Source organism: Aulostomus chinensis, chromosome 7, assembly GCF_037954235.1.
Source record: "Aulostomus chinensis isolate RoL2024-O1b breed Wild chromosome 7, RoL_Achi_v1.0, whole genome shotgun sequence".
Lineage (NCBI taxonomy): Eukaryota > Metazoa > Chordata > Actinopteri > Syngnathiformes > Aulostomidae > Aulostomus > Aulostomus chinensis.
This window is the reverse complement of record NC_141326.1, coordinates 3,572,256-3,579,034: the sequence shown is the minus strand read 5'-3', so window position 1 is coordinate 3,579,034 and position 6,779 is coordinate 3,572,256. Positions and strand designations below refer to the sequence as shown.

At 45.1% G+C, this 6,779-nt stretch overlaps 1 long non-coding RNA gene across 1 annotated transcript; it reads left to right on the top strand.

Annotated features, from left to right (window-relative positions):
- Nucleotides 1–6,423: 6,423 nt before the first annotated feature.
- LOC147258223 (uncharacterized) lies at nt 6,424–6,779 on the top strand. The gene is made up of 3 exons (XR_015116868.1): nt 6,424–6,464; nt 6,570–6,666; nt 6,759–6,779. It is a non-coding gene; the product is annotated as an uncharacterized LOC147258223 (long non-coding RNA).

Here is a 6,779-nt window from a genome sequence, read left to right as displayed (position 1 = left end):
TATAACTTTTGAAAATGACCCCATGTTGGCAGGCAGGGTTGTGTGATGTGAGAAGATGTCTGAATTCTGACTCAGAATTCCGATTGTGCCAAGATGACCCACATGACTGGGCAGGTGGGGTTAGCCTAGCCTACTAATGTTGCTAATGTAATGCTAACCAATGTTGTTGATTCACAAAGATTAATAAATCTGCAATAACTTATTTATGAGAGATCTTTAGTGGTCCCTGCCTCAAATTAATTTTGAACTGTTTTATTGATTTTAAATGACTTTTGAATGTTTTAATTCACGTATTTGATTTTGAACTCTTTCTAACTTTCAATTCCCTCTTTACCTCTGTAAAGCACGATGAATTTCCCTGTGCATGAATGATGCTATACAAATAAATTTGCCTTGCCTTGCCTTGCCTCTATGTTTCTGACTGTGGTCTCCTGATCAGGTTGAATGTGGAGCGAGCCCCTCTTTACCACCTGGATGTCTACTCTACCTGGGAAAATATAAATGTGTAGACTCAATGTGTGGGTGTATTGAATGAGTATTTTTATTTCTCTGTTTGCATGCAAAAATGCATGAATTTCAAGCTGAACTGACCTTCTTTATGATCCAAAGTGCTTAACAGGATTCTGCAGTTTACTCACAAATCTCTGGAGAGGCCCCCATGTGGCGTCGTGTCTGGGATCCATCATGCAGCGCGTCCATGTGGTGGGTAGCAGACCTGGCAGAAAGCATCAGTTTCACTGAGGCAACGACTCCATCCATCAGCTCATCAGCAGCTCGTTCCTCCTCAACTGTCACCGTGACCTCTGTTTAGTGAATGGCCTCACGAGTACCAAAGACACTTCAATGACGCTCTGGTAACTTTCTGTTGAGATGTGAGTCCTCATGCTCGCGCTGTGCCAGCTTGCTGCCAGTGCTCGATTGCACTGCTGGCCTCTGTGTGGAGTGGAAAGGCCACACTGAAGGTGCCATATTTTGCCTGGTGGTGCCGTCTAACAGTGTATTCACTGCAAACAACAGCAGCGGCTTTGCCTTTCTGAAACCAGGCAGGATGAATGCATGAATTCATACTTCACTCTGCACCCAACCTAGTTGACAACCTTCAACATAAAAACCAAAAAGTTGCGTTGCACCAGTGGCAGCTGACCCATGGAGGGCGCTAGGGTGCCGCCCCACCACATTGCCTTCTATAAGACATTAAAAAAATTAGGGCAAAATGAAATAATAAAGTAATATTCTGATCTGTACGTATGTGTATATTTAGATGAGCAGGATAATTTTATATAGTCAATGATGAGTAAAGTTTTTTTGTTCATCCGTGTAAACGTTACCTTTTTCTGGTGATTTTAATCTGATTATGTACGAAATCGGGACATTTAAATTTTGCGACCACTGAGGAATCAAAGTTGAATAGTGTCGCGTAGACTTCTTCTTCACGGCAGCGTTTGTAGTCTTTGGAAAGGGGAGAAGCTACTGAATCGATCGACACCTACCATTCCAAGAACTGCAAATCCCAGCTACGTAAAACTTCGAGCGTAAAACCTGCGCAAACTATGCGCTCTCGCCGTCTTTTACACGCAGCGCCCCACAGACGAAGGCAGACCGCTGAACAAAAGCCAAAAGCTCCAATAGTAGACAACTAAAATTAAAATTTATTGTAATTTGGAGCCGGTTAAAATAATCCCTTTGGCACAATTTGAAAACTGAGTTCTCTCCTGGGTGTATCCTTACAAAATCCTTGATGTGGGCTACACTGTTGGCCCAAATTCAGGTCATTCATCAACTTTGGTAAATTTGTGGTCCAGGAGTGGATGAAGCTTATCAGTGGTGTTTGGGTGCCTGAAATCATTGCTGGCATAGTGTTTTCCTCTGTCAAAAAAATAAAATATTTTGGCGAGAGTAAAAAAACAAAACTTTTCCTCTGGTTTATTCCAATTGACTCAGGCTTAATGACAGATACAACACTTCTGACACTTGGAACACATTCTCTGAAGTCCCTAGATGTCCAAGGACATCAAGAACATGCATATAACCTTTAGTAAAGTGTAGTAATACACATTTACGATGGGTATGTCTTTTTAGGCGTTTTTTTCGTGAAAATATGCTGCGAGTGGAAGAGGTTTTAAGTCATGGCAGTTGGAGACGATGGGACAGAGACACAAAATGGAGAGAAAGATCAAATAAATCATTTAAGTCCCTTAATACAACATGTATTGAGAGGAAAACATGTCAGGAGAAGATTGACCGAACAGAGCGTGGACCTGATCAGCCGACCATCGCAGTCAATCAGCAGTCCAAAGACAGAGGGAGGCGCTACACCTGGTCTTTTTCCTGGACCTGGTTTAGCAACGAGGATTGGCCAACTGAGTGTAGTGAAGCTAACGCTTTATTCTGCTCTCCCTCTCCTCCTTTTTCAAATGTCAGGATCTGACCCAGCATGGATCAATACAGCTATCACTGAGTGAAGCACTGTTCAGAAAAGGCAAAGAAGCATGAACAAACTGCGATCCACATGGAAAATGCACTGAGACTTGAAAAAAACGTTTCATGTCAGCTCGATGAAGGCTGCAGGATCAGGATCCGCAAGCACAATGAGGAGGTTGGCAAAACAGGCACATCCTCTCTAAAATGATGACCAAGCCCATGATTTCCAAGAGAGGATTTTTGAGTTCGGGCTGCACGGTGGTGCAGTGGTCAGCACTGTTGCCTCACAGCAAGAAGGTTCCGGGTTCGAGTCCCGGCTCGGGCACGGGATCTTTCTGTGTGAGTCTCCATGTTCTCCCCGTGTCTGCGTGGGTTCTCTCTGGGTACTCCAGCTTCCTCCCACAGTCCAAAGACATGCAATTGGGGACTAGGCTGATTGATACTCTAAATTGACCATAGGTATGAATGTGAGTGTGAATGGTTGTTCGTCTCTCTATGTCGGCCCTGCGATGGACTGGCGACCTGTCCAGGGTGAACCCCGCCTCTCGCCCGTTGACGCTGGGATAGGCTCCAGCCCCCCCGCGACCCTTAATGTGTAGGAATAAGTGGAAGATGACGATGGATGGATGGATGGATTTTTGAGTTCATGCCTCTCCAAAGAGCCTCAGCACTTCTGGATAGGTTGAGCTCCATTCTCCCTGATGGCCAGAAGAACCAGCTCATTTCCCAAGCATACGATGGAGCAGGTGTCACGAGAGGAACCACAAGTGGTCTGCAGAAGAAGGTCCAGGATGTTTACGTGAATGCACACTACGTCCACTGCTATGCTCACCAGCTTAACCTTCTCATGCAGCAGGGGACTTCTCATGTCCCAAAAGTGAGGAATTTCTTCTCAGACCTGGCTGGATTCTCTGGCTTTTTTTTTTTTTTTTGCCACCGTGGCGGCCTACAGAGTCCCAGGAGCAAGCACAGTGAGGTGGAACTTGGCACAGCCAAGCAGTGAACACTGTATTTGTGCACAAAGAAGACCTGCTCCAGTGTTGTGAAACCATCAGGGACTCAGGAGAGTTGGATCCTACCACTGTGAGAGAAGCTGGAGGCTTTGTGAGGCGACTGGAGGATGACAGCTTCAGCTTCTTCCTGAAACTGTTCCACCTTACCGTGCCTCATGTGGTCATTGTCTACAGCAGCTCCAGAAGCAGAGCATCAACTCAGGGTTGGTTCAGGGAATCAAGCAGCAGTTGACACACAACATAAAAAGATCAGGTGAATGAATTTGTATGTTGTCCTGTTTAATCTTACTGATATTGTGTTCATCTCCATGATGCTTGAACAACTTCACATTTCTTGTTATTTTTTCTGGGAACAAAAGCTGAACTTTTCTCCTCTGGTTCTGTTCAGAGCTGGAGGACACAGAGGCAGTGGATCTCAGCTGGCCAAGAAACGCTGCACACTGGGCCCAGGCGATGCCCAGAGGGAGGCTCCAGAGGTGAAGCTCCATGTGTGGTGTAAGTGATGAAGTGAAGTGATGACCTGCTAAACATCGCAGGAAGTATGACTCCTGTTGGGATTTTTTTAGATTGTGTCTGGATTCACATTGAATTGTAGCTTGATTTAAGTGTCACTGCACACAAACAACATTGAACTCCTTGATTATAACTGAGAGCATTCAATCACAGCGATGAGGGATTTGCTTTTTATTTGAGCGCCTGCATAGAAGAGGATTCCACTGCTGTAGTTATTACCTCGTCAACTGTCTGAACCCATCAATCACTTTGAAGAAAAAGCTGATGCAAAGAAAAACAAAGAAACTGATGATGACGATGATGTACTTTCAAATTAAAAGCCTGGCAATTTTGGCAATCAGAGCAGCAAAATCAAAACACAGAATTCCAATTTGACCTTTAGAGGTCAGGGGTTCTTTTACTCAACATGTTCAAGCACTAGAATTCACAAATGTTATGTAGAATGTGTACTTTTAATTATGACACTTACATATACTCAGCATCAAACACTTGTCTACTTCTACTTATAATTTTGAAAGGAGACTTGTACTTTTACCAGAGTATTCTGTTGTCTGGGTACTACAAGGAAAGGAGTTGTGTATTTCTTCCATATGAGACTTTCTCTTTAATGTGCAATGAAAGCTCTTCTGAGGCATCAGGCTGAAATGATGAGGAGACAGGCAAGGAATGCTGTTTGTTCATGTTAAGTTCACGTTTTACTTCCAGTGTTTTGGTAAGATTAAGGTGGTTCTTGCTTATTTGACATGGTTTCTGCATTTAAGTTGTCATCTTTTTCATGCTGCAGCTGGTGTTGGCCCCCAGTCACCAGAGAGTCTGTGGCCATGTTGGTTAACGTGGCGCTGATGGTTTGGCTCTCCTTCTGTTGGTAATATTTGAGCTCATTGATTGGTTCTTGAGATGCAGCAGCCTGGCCATTGGTGCATGGCTGCAGCAGGAGCTAGAGTGCAGGTTAGTGGCTGTCGGCTCTTTGATTGAAGTTCAGCTGCGTTTCCATCAAAGCGTGTAGCCAGGAGTCACACTGACGCTGTCAGCAGGACTGTGAGGGGAGGACTCACTTTTGCCAGCAGAGTCCTAAGAACAGAAGAAAGAATTATTCCAAATTAATGTTCCATGCAATTGGAATCATTTTCTGACCCTTCAATGAGCCCTGAGAGAAATTAGAATTTTTGCTGGTCAAAAATGTGTTGTGCATACGGACCCTCAACAAAGGCCTGAGTTCACACATCAATGTAACTATGTTAAATATGCAACAGGAAGAATGTGGAGGCAGTCTGTGACTACAGAGCAGACAATGGCACCTGCACCCTCAACAACATGGCTGCTTGAAATAAAGGTCCAGCACCTTTAACCTCTCTGGCTGGGGTGACACTGGCAACCGCAAAGTAAGTGATGGTAACACTGCACCCCCCTGAAAAAACTCTGGATCTGCCCCTGGTTAGTGATTCCCAGTGTCTCTAAGAACAGACTGGGAGGTAGAGCCTTCAGGTACCGGCTCCTCTACTGTGGAACCAGCATCTCTCCATGGGTCAGAGAGGCAGACACATGAACTCCATTTAAGTCCAGGATTAAGACTTTCCTTTATGACAGAGCCTTCAGTTAGGACTGGTTCAGGTAGCTCTGAACCATTGATAGCTATGCTGCTATAGGCTTAGACTGCTGGGGGACAAATCAGGTTACATGGAGCCCTCTCCTCCTCTCCTCTCCTTTCCTTCCTCATCTATTAACATTTCCATGTTTTCCACATTTGTATTATAAACTCCTCTGTTGCTCACCCTGATGTTCCTCAGATTTTTCCCTGTTAAAGGTTTTCTCAGGTTTTCCTCAGTCGATGTGAGGCTCTGAGGGCAGAGGATGTTTTTAAGATGCCAGGTGAAGCCCTTTGAGACAAACTGTTTGAAAGAACGGGCTCTACAAGTAAAACTGCCTTTCCTTGCACAAGGGTTCCCATAGCAGACAAGCAGCTGACAGCAAACTCATGAAGGAATCTCGTCTATTTTTTGGAAGAACTGAAAGATGTCTTTTGCTTGGGATTTCTTCGTTTCTAAACTGATGGATGCAGTTCATCCATTCCTCTGCTGTGCCTCAACGTCCGACCAGGAAAACTCTGATGGCGATGAGGGAGGGCACAGCTCTGTCTGAGCCATTTATTGGTTTAGCATATTTACACGTGATGTTCATCATCTCACTGCTGAATTTGACGTCTTTTGGGTTTAAAACAGAGGAACGCCACTGGTGATGTGAACACCACTGCTGACGAGAACCCCACTGTTGAGTAGAACGTCCCTGTTGACGAGAACGTCATCGCTGAGGAGAACCCCACTGTTGAGTAGAACGTCCCTGTTGACAAGAACGTCATCGCTGAGGAGAACCCCACTGTTGAGGAGAACGTCCCTGTTGACGAGAACGTCAGCGCTGAGGAGAACTCCACTGTTGAGGAGAACGTCCTTGTTGACGAGAACATCACTGTTGAGGAGAACGTCCTTGTTGATGGGGGAGAGAAACTGGAGGAGAATGATGGTAAGAATTGAAACTCAAATACACCACAACATTATTCAGAGATCCACTGAGTACAAAACTACAGACAGAGACGCGTCATAAAAATGTTTCTTTGTTGTCTTTCAGTGGTGGAGGACGATGAGCGAGAAGACCATGGCGTCTTGTTTAGATCCTCCACAGGGTTCGCCCAGGTCCCCACTGAACCAGACCACTGTGTGATAAGGTAGGACTGCTGATCCAGTAGAAAAATGTGGCCAGTTTTATTTTTAATTGTCTGTGAGTGTGCTAACTGTCCTCTGCGTGTCCATGTACCAGGACGAGCCCACGGACCCTGCC